The sequence below is a fragment of the Oncorhynchus keta genome, chromosome 11 (assembly GCF_023373465.1).
Source record: "Oncorhynchus keta strain PuntledgeMale-10-30-2019 chromosome 11, Oket_V2, whole genome shotgun sequence".
NCBI classification, from domain to species: Eukaryota; Metazoa; Chordata; class Actinopteri; order Salmoniformes; family Salmonidae; genus Oncorhynchus; species Oncorhynchus keta.
The window spans coordinates 5303289-5313288 of record NC_068431.1 but is presented as its reverse complement, the minus strand read 5'-3'; the positions used below and the strand labels follow the sequence as shown (position 1 = coordinate 5313288).

The 10000-nt window shown below is 51.6% G+C and overlaps 2 long non-coding RNA genes across 4 annotated transcripts in view; both read right to left on the bottom strand.

The window, feature by feature from the left end:
* Positions 1 to 2923: 2923 nt before the first annotated feature.
* On the bottom strand, positions 2924 to 7411 carry LOC127906241 (uncharacterized). Its single transcript, XR_008060658.1, has 3 exons — positions 7325 to 7411; positions 5350 to 5445; positions 2924 to 3405 (listed from the first exon to the last, which is right to left on the bottom strand). It is a non-coding gene; the product is annotated as an uncharacterized LOC127906241 (long non-coding RNA).
* A 338-nt stretch (positions 7412 to 7749) lies between these two features.
* The window catches only part of LOC127906240 (uncharacterized), a 2791-nt gene continuing 540 nt past the window's right edge, over positions 7750 to 10000 (bottom strand). The window contains exons 2-4 of one of the 3 annotated variants that reach the window (XR_008060655.1): positions 9953 to 10000; positions 7941 to 8672; positions 7750 to 7844 (exon numbers count right to left, since the gene is read on the bottom strand). The exon at positions 9953 to 10000 is cut by the window's right edge and continues 32 nt beyond it. This is a non-coding gene — a long non-coding RNA (uncharacterized LOC127906240). Of the gene's footprint in view, positions 7845 to 7940; positions 8673 to 8883; positions 9376 to 9432; positions 9633 to 9692 lie in introns of those variants that run through there. The other 2 variants (XR_008060657.1, XR_008060656.1) reach the window with 2 other exon arrangements.

The window sequence follows — 10000 nt, the reverse complement described above, 5'->3', positions numbered from 1 at the left end:
TCTAACCACTAGGCTACCTACCGCCCCTACACTCTAACCACTAGGCTACCCTACCGCCCCTACACTCTAACCACTAGGCTACCTACCGTCCCTACACTCTAACCACTAGGCTACCCTACCGCCCCAACACTCTAACCACTAGGCTACCTGCCCCCCTACACTCTAACCACTAGGCTACCTACCGTCCCTACACTCTAACCACTAGGCTACCTGCCGCCCCTACGCTCTAACCACTAGGCTACCTGCCGTCCCTACACTCTAACCACTAGGCTACCTGCCCCCCCTACACTCTAACCACGAGGCTCCCTACCGTCCCTACACTCTAACCACTAGGCTACCTGCCGTCCCTACACTCTAACCACTAGGCTACCTGCCCCCTACACTCTAACCACGAGGCTCCCTACCGTCCCTACACTCTAACCACTAGGCTACCTACCGCCCCTACACTCTAACCACTAGGCTACCTACCGTCCCTACACTCTAACCAATAGGCTACCTACCGTCCCTACACTCTAACCACTAGGCTACCCTACCGCCCTACACTCTAACCACTAGGCTACCTACCGCCCTACACTCTAACCACTAGGCTACCCTACCGCCCTACACTCTAACCACTAGGCTACCTACCGTCCCTACACTCTAACCACTAGGCTACCCTACCGCCCCTACACTCTAACCACTAGGCTACCTACCGCCCCTACACTCTAACCACTAGGCTACCCTACCGCCCCTACACTCTAACCACTAGGCTACCTACCGTCCCTACACTCTAACCACTAGGCTACCTGCCGCCCCTACGCTCTAACCACTAGGCTACCTGCCGTCCCTACACTCTAACCACTAGACTACCAGCCGCCCCTACACTCTAACCACTAGGCTACCTACCGCCCCTACACTCTAACCACTAGGCTACCCTACCGTCCCTACACTCTAACCACTAGGCTACCTGCCGCCCCTACAATCTAACCACTAGGCTACCTACCGTCCCTACACTCTAACCACTAGGCTACCTGCCGTCCCTACACTCTAACCACTAGGCTACCTGCCGCCCCTACACTCTAACCACTAGGCTACCTACCGCCCCTACACTCTAACCACGAGGCTACCTACCGTCCCTACACTCTAACCACTAGGCTACCTGCCGTCCCTACACTCTAACCACTAGGCTACCTGCCCCCCCTACACTCTAACCACGAGGCTCCCTACCGTCCCTACACTCTAACCACTAGGCTACCTACCGCCCCTACACTCTAACCACTAGGCTACCTACCGTCCCTACACTCTAACCAATAGGCTACCTACCGTCCCTACACTCTAACCACTAGGCTACCCTACCGCCCCTACACTCTAACCACTAGGCTACCTACCGCCCCTACACTCTAACCACTAGGCTACCCTACCGCCCCTACACTCTAACCACTAGGCTACCTACCGTCCCTACACTCTAACCACTAGGCTACCTACCGTCCCTACACTCTAACCACTAGGCTACCTACCGTCCCTACACTCTAACCACTAGGCTACCCTACCGTCCCTACACTCTAACCACTAGGCTACCTACCGTCCCTACACTCTAACCACTAGGCTACCTACCGTCCCTACACTCTAACCACGAGGCTACCTACCGTCCCTACACTCTAACCACTAGGCTACCTACCGTCCCTACACTCTAACCACTAGGCTACCTACCGCCCCTACACTCTAACCACTAGGCTACCTACCGCCCCTACACTCTAACCACTAGGCTACCTACCGTCCCTACACTCTAACCACTAGGCTACCTACCGTCCCTACACTCTAACCACTAGGCTACCTACCGTCCCTACACTCTAACCACTAGGCTACCTACCGTCCCTACACTCTAACCACTAGGCTACCTACCGTCCCTACACTCTAACCACTAGGCTACCTACCGTCCCTACACTCTAACCACTAGGCTACCTACCGTCCCTACACTCTAACCACTAGGCTACCTACCGCCCCCTACACTCTAACCACTAGGCTACCCTACCGCCCCTACACTCTAACCACTAGGCTACCTACCGTCCCTACACTCTAACCACTAGGCTACCCTACCGCCCCAACACTCTAACCACTAGGCTACCTACACCTAACCACTAGGCTACCTACCGTCCCTACACTCTAACCACTAGGCTACCTGCCGCCCCTACACTCTAACCACTAGGCTACCTGCCGCCCCCTACACTCTAACCACTAGGCTACCTGCCCCCCTACACTCTAACCACTAGGCTACCTACCGTCCCTACACTCTAACCACTAGGCTACCTGCCGTCCCTACACTCTAACCACTAGGCTACCTGCCGTCCCTACACTCTAACCACTAGGCTACCTACCCCCTACACTCTAACCACTAGGCTACCTACCGTCCCTACACTCTAACCACTAGGCTACCTACCGTCCCTACACTCTAACCACTAGGCTACCTACCGTCCCTACACTCTAACCACTAGGCTACCTACCGCCCCTACACTCTAACCACTAGGCTACCTACCGTCCCCCTCTACACTCTAACCACTAGGCTACCTACCGCCCCCTACACTCTAACCACTAGGCTACCTACCGTCCCTACACTCTAACCACTAGGCTACCTACCGCCCTACACTCTAACCACTAGGCTACCTACCGCCCCTACACTCTAACCACTAGGCTACCTACCGCCCCTACACTCTAACCACTAGGCTACCTACCGTCCCTACACTCTAACCACTAGGCTACCTACCGCCCCTACACTCTAACCACTAGGCTACCTGCCCCCTACACTCTAACCACTAGGCTACCTACCGTCCCTACACTCTAACCACTAGGCTACCTGCCGTCCCTACACTCTAACCACTAGGCTACCTACCGTCCCTACACTCTAACCACTAGGCTACCAGCCGCCCTACACTCTAACCACTAGGCTACCTACCGTCCCTACACTCTAACCACTAGGCTACCTACCGCCCCTACACTCTAACCACTAGGCTACCTGCCGCCCCTACACTCTAACCACTAGGCTACCTGCCGTCCCTACACTCTAACCACTAGGCTACCTGCCGCCCCTACACTCTAACCACTAGGCTACCTGCCGCCCCTACACTCTAACCACTAGGCTACCTGCCGCCCCTACACTCTAACCACTAGGCTACCTACCGTCCCTACACTCTAACCACTAGGCTACCTGCCGTCCCTACACTCTAACCACTAGGCTACCTGCCGCCCCTACACTCTAACCACTAGGCTACCTACCGTCCCTACACTCTAACCACTAGGCTACCTACCGTCCCTACACTCTAACCACTAGGCTACCTACCGTCCCTACACTCTAACCACTAGGCTACCTGCCGTCCCTACACTCTAACCACTAGGCTACCTACCGTCCCTACACTCTAACCACTAGGCTACCTACCGTCCCTACACTCTAACCACTAGGCTACCTACCGTCCCTACACTCTAACCACTAGGCTACCTACCGTCCCTACACTCTAACCACTAGGCTAGTCCCTACACTCTAACCACTAGGCTAACCACTAGGCTACCTACCGTCCCTACACTCTAACCACTAGGCTACCTACCGCCCCTACACTCTAACCACTAGGCTACCTACCGTCCCTACACTCTAACCACTAGGCTACCTACCGTCCCTACACTCTAACCACTAGGCTACCTACCGTCCCTACACTCTAACCACTAGGCTACCTACCGTCCCTACACTCTAACCACTAGGCTACCCTACCGCCCTACACTCTAACCACTAGGCTACCTACCGTCCCTACACTCTAACCACTAGGCTACCTACCGTCCCTACACTCTAACCACTAGGCTACCTACCGTCCCTACACTCTAACCACTAGGCTACCTACCGTCCCTACACTCTAACCACTAGGCTACCTACCGTCCCTACACTCTAACCACTAGGCTACCTACCGTCCCTACACTCTAACCACTAGGCTACCTACCGTCCCTACACTCTAACCACTAGGCTACCTACCGTCCCTACACTCTAACCACTAGGCTACCTACCGTCCCTACACTCTAACCACTAGGCTACCTACCGTCCCTACACTCTAACCACTAGGCTACCTACCGTCCCTACACTCTAACCACTAGGCTACCTACCGTCCCTACACTCTAACCACTAGGCTACCTACCGTCCCTACACTCTAACCACTAGGCTACCTACCGTCACAACCCCTACACTCTAACCACTAGGCTACCTACCGTAACCCCTACACTCTAACCACTAGGCTACCTACCGTCCCTACACTCTAACCACTAGGCTACCTACCGTCCCTACACTCTAACCACTAGGCTACCTACCGCCCCTACACTCTAACCACTAGGCTACCTACCGTCCCTACACTCTAACCACTAGGCTACCTACCGCCCCTACACTCTAACCACTAGGCTACCTACCGTCCCTACACTCTAACCACTAGGCTACCTACCGTCCCTACACTCTAACCACTAGGCTACCTACCGTCCCTACACTCTAACCACTAGGCTACCTACCGCCCTACACTCTAACCACTAGGCTACCTGCCGTCCCTACACTCTAACCACTAGGCTACCTACCTAACCACTAGGCCGCCCCTACACTCTAACCACTAGGCTACCTGCCGCCCTACACTCTAACCACTAGGCTACCTGCCCCCTACACTCTAACCACTAGGCTACCTGCCGTCCCTACACTCTAACCACTAGGCTACCTACCGTCCCTACACTCTAACCACTAGGCTACCTGCCGCCCCTACACTCTAACCACTAGGCTACCAGCCGCCCCTACACTCTAACCACTAGGCTACCTACCGTCCCTACACTCTAACCACTAGGCTACCTACCGTCCCTACACTCTAACCACTAGGCTACCTACCGTCCCTACACTCTAACCACTAGGCTACCTACCGTCCCTACACTCTAACCACTAGGCTAACCACCTACCGTCCCTACACTCTAACCACTAGGCTACCTGCCGCCCCTACACTCTAACCACTAGGCTACCTGCCGTCCCTACACTCTAACCACTAGGCTACCTACCGTCCCTACACTCTAACCACTAGGCTACCTGCCGCCCCTACACTCTAACCACTAGGCTACCTGCCCCCCTACACTCTAACCACTAGGCTACCTGCCGCCCCTACACTCTAACCACTAGGCTACCTGCCCCCCTACACTCTAACCACTAGGCTACCTGCCGTCCCTACACTCTAACCACTAGGCTACCTGCCCCCCTACACTCTAACCACTAGGCTACCTACCGTCCCTACACTCTAACCACTAGGCTACCTGCCGCCCTACACTCTAACCACTAGGCTACCTACCGTCCCTACACTCTAACCACTAGGCTACCTGCCGTCCCTACACTCTAACCACTAGGCTACCTGCCGTCCCTACACTCTAACCACTAGGCTACCTACCGTCCCTACACTCTAACCACTAGGCTACCTGCCACCCCTACACTCTAACCACTAGGCTACCTACCGCCCCCTACACTCTAACCACTAGGCTACCTGCCGTCCCTACACTCTAACCACTAGGCTACCTGCCGCCCCTACACTCTAACCACTAGGCTACCTACCGTCCCTACACTCTAACCACTAGGCTACCTACCGTCCCTACACTCTAACCACTAGGCTACCTGCCGCCCCTACACTCTAACCACTAGGCTACCTGCCCCCTACATTCTAACCACTAGGCTACCTACCGTCCCTACACTCTAACCACTAGGCTACCTGCCGCCCTACACTCTAACCACTAGGCTACCTGCCGTCCCTACACTCTAACCACTAGGCTACCTGCCGCCCCTACACTCTAACCACTAGGCTACCTGCCGCCCCTACACTCTAACCACTAGGCTACCTACCGTCCCTACACTCTAACCACTAGGCTACCTGCCGCCCCTACACTCTAACCACTAGGCTACCTACCGTCCCTACACTCTAACCACTAGGCTACCTGCCGCCCCTACACTCTAACCACTAGGCTACCTACCGCCCCTACACTCTAACCACTAGGCTACCTACCGTCCCTACACTCTAACCACTAGGCTACCTACCGTCCCTACACTCTAACCACTAGGCTACCTGCCGCCCTACACTCTAACCACTAGGCTACCTACCCCCTACACTCTAACCACTAGGCTACCTACCGTCCCTACACTCTAACCACTAGGCTACCTACCGTCCCTACACAAACCACTAGGCTACCTGCCGTCCCTACACTCTAACCACTAGGCTACCTGCCCCCTACACTCTAACCACTAGGCTACCTACCCCCTACACTCTAACCACTAGGCTACCTGCCCCCTACACTCTAACCACTAGGCTACCTGCCGTCCCTACACTCTAAACCACTAGGCTACCTGCCCCCTACACTCTAACCACTAGGCTACCTGCCGCCCTACACTCTAAACCACTAGGCTACCTGCCCCCCACTCTAACCACTAGGCTACCTGCCCCCTACACTCTAACCACTAGGCTACCTGCCCCCTACATTCTAACCACTAGGCTACCCTGCCCCTACATTCTAACCACTAGGCTACCTGCCCCTACACTCTAACCACTAGGCTACCCTGCCCCCTACACTCTAACCACTAGGCTACCTGCCGCCCTACACTCTAACCACTAGGCTACCCTACCGTCCCTACACTCTAACCACTAGGCTACCTGCCCCCTACACTCTAACCACTGGGCTACCTGCCCCCTACACTCTAACCACTAGGCTACCTGCCGCCCTACACTCTAACCACTAGGCTACCTGCCGCCCCTCACTCTAACCACTAGGCTACCCCTACACTCTAACCACTAGGCTACCTGCCCCCTGCACTCTAACCACTAGGCTACCTACCCCCCTACACTCTAACCACTAGGCTACCTACCGCCCTACACTCTAACCACTAGGCTACCTACCGTCCCTACACTCTAACCACTAGGCTACCTGCGGTCCTACACTCTAACCACTAGGCTACCTACCGTCCCTACACTCTAACCACTAGGCTACCTACCGTCCCTGCACTCTAAACCACTAGGCTACCTGCCGTCTTACACTCTAACCACTAGGCTACCTGCCGTCCTACACTCTAACCACTAGGCTACCTGCCCCCCTACATTTCCTAAACCACTAGGCTACCTGCCGTCCTTGCACTCTAAATTCACTAGGCTACCTACCGTCCCTACACTCTAAACCATTGGGCTACCTGCCGTCCCTACACTCTGCAACTACTAGGCTACTCTACCGTCCCTACACTTTAACCACTAGGCTACCTGCCGTCTTACACTCTAACTACTAGGCTACCTGCCGTCCTACACTCTAACCACTAGGCTACCTGCCGTCCCTACACTCTAACCACTAGGCTACCTACCGTCCCTACACTCTAACCACTAGGCTACCTGCCGTCCCTACACTCTAACCACTAGGCTGCCTGCCACCCTACACTCTAACCACTAGGCTACCTGCCGCCCTACACTCTAACCACTAGGCTACCTGCCGTCCTACACTTCTAAACTACTAGGCTACTTAGCCGCCCCACACTCTAACCACTAGGCTACCTGCCGCCCTACACTCTAACCACTAGGCTACCTACCGTCCCTACACTCTAACCACTAGGCTACCTGGTCCCTACACTTTTGGTGGATTTGTTGGATATTAATTAAGTTATTCAATTATTGTATCTGATCTCCTAGAGCGTTCGGCTAACCCTAACCCTAACCCTAACCTAACCCTAGTCTTAACCATTCATAACCCTATCCTAACCTTAACCCTAGTCTTAACCATTCATAACCCTATCCTAGACCTTAACCCTTATCTTAACCATTCATAACCCTATCCCAGACCTTAACCCTTACCTTAACCATTCATAACCCTATCTCAAACCTTAACCATTCATAACCCTATCCCAGACCTTAACCCTTACCTTAACCATTCATAACCCTATCTCAAACCTTAACCATTCATAACCCTATCCCAGACCTTAACCATTCATAACCCTATCCCAGACCTTAACCCTTATCTTAACCATTCATAACCCTATCCCAGACCTTAACCCTAGTCTCAACCATTCATAACCCTATCCTAACCTTAACCCTTATCTTAACCATTCATAACCCTATCCTAACCTTAACCCTAGTCTTAACCATTCATAACCCTATCCTAACCTTAACCCTAGTCTTAACCATTCATAACCCTATCCTAACCTTAACCCCTAGTCTTAACCATTCATAACCCCTATCTCAAACCTTAACCCTTATCTTAACCATTCATAACACTATCCCAGACCTTAACCCTAGTCTCAACCATTCATAACCCTATCCTAACCTTAACCCTAGTCTTAACCATTCATAACCCTATCTCAAACCTTAACCCTTATCTTAACCATTCATAACCCTATCTCAAACCTTAACCCTTATCTTAACCATTCATAACCCTATCTCAAACCTTAACCCTTATCTTAACCATTCATAACCCTATCTCAAACCTTAACCCTTATCTTAACCATTCATAACCCTATCCCAAACCTTAACCCTTATCTTAACCATTCATAACACTATCCCAGACCTTAACCCTAGTCTCAACCATTCATAACCCTATCCTAACCTTAACCCTTATCTTAACCATTCATAACCCTATCCCAAACCTTAACCCTTATCTTAACCATTCATAACCCTATCTCAAACCTTAACCCTTATCTTAACCATTCATAACCCTATCCCAAACCTTAACCCTTATCTTAACCATTCATAACCCTATCCCAAACCTTAACCCTTATCTTAACCATTCATAACCCTATCCCAGACCTTAACCATTCATAACCCTATCCCAAACCATAACCCTTACCTTAACCATTCATAACCCTATCCCAGACCTTAACCCCTAGTCTTAACCATTCATAACCCTATCCCAAACCTTAACCCTTATCTTAACCATTCATAACCCTATCCCAGACCTTAACCATTCATAACCCTATCCCAAACCATAACCCTTACCTTAACCATTCATAACCCTATCCCAGACCTTAACCCCTAGTCTTAACCATTCATAACCCTATCCCAGACCTTAACCATTCATAACCCTATCCCAGACCTTAACCATTCATAAAACTATCCCAGACCTTAACCCCTAGTCTTAACCATTCATAACCCTATCCCAGACCTTAACCCTAGTCTTAACCATTCATAACCCTATCCCAGACCTTAACCCTTATCTTAACCATTCATAACCCTATCTCAAACCTTAACCCTTATCTTAACCATTCATAACCCTATCCCAGACCTTAACCATTCATAACACTATCCCAGACCTTAACCCTTATCTTAACCATTCATAACCCTATCCCAGACCTTAACCCTTATCTTAACCATTCATAACCCTATCCCAGACCTTAACCCTAGTCTTAACCATTCAAAACACTATCCCAAACCTTAACCCTAGTCTTAACCATTCATAACCCTATCCCAGACCTTAACCCCTAGTCTTAACCATTCATAACCCTATCCCAGACCTTAACCCCTAGTCTTAACCATTCATAACCCTATCCCAGACCTTAACCCCTAGTCTTAACCATTCATAACCCTATCCCAGACCTTAACCCCTAGTCTTAACCATTCATAACCCTATCCCAGACCTTAACCCCTAGTCTTAACCATTCATAACCCTATCTAGACCTTAACCCCTTAACCATTTAACCTATCCCAGACCTTAACCATTCATAACCCTATCCCAGACCTTAACCCCTAGTCTTAACCATTCATAACCCTATCCCAGACCTTAACCCCTAGTCTTAACCATTCATAACCCTATCCCAGACCTTAACCCCTAGTCTTAACCATTCATAACCCTATCCCAGACCTTAACCCCTAGTCTTAACCATTCATAACCCTATCCCAGACCTTAACCATTCATAACCCTATCCCAGACCTTAACCCTTATCTTAACCATTCATAACCCTATCCCAGACCTTAACCCTTATCTTAACCATTCATAACCCTATCCCAGACCTTAACCC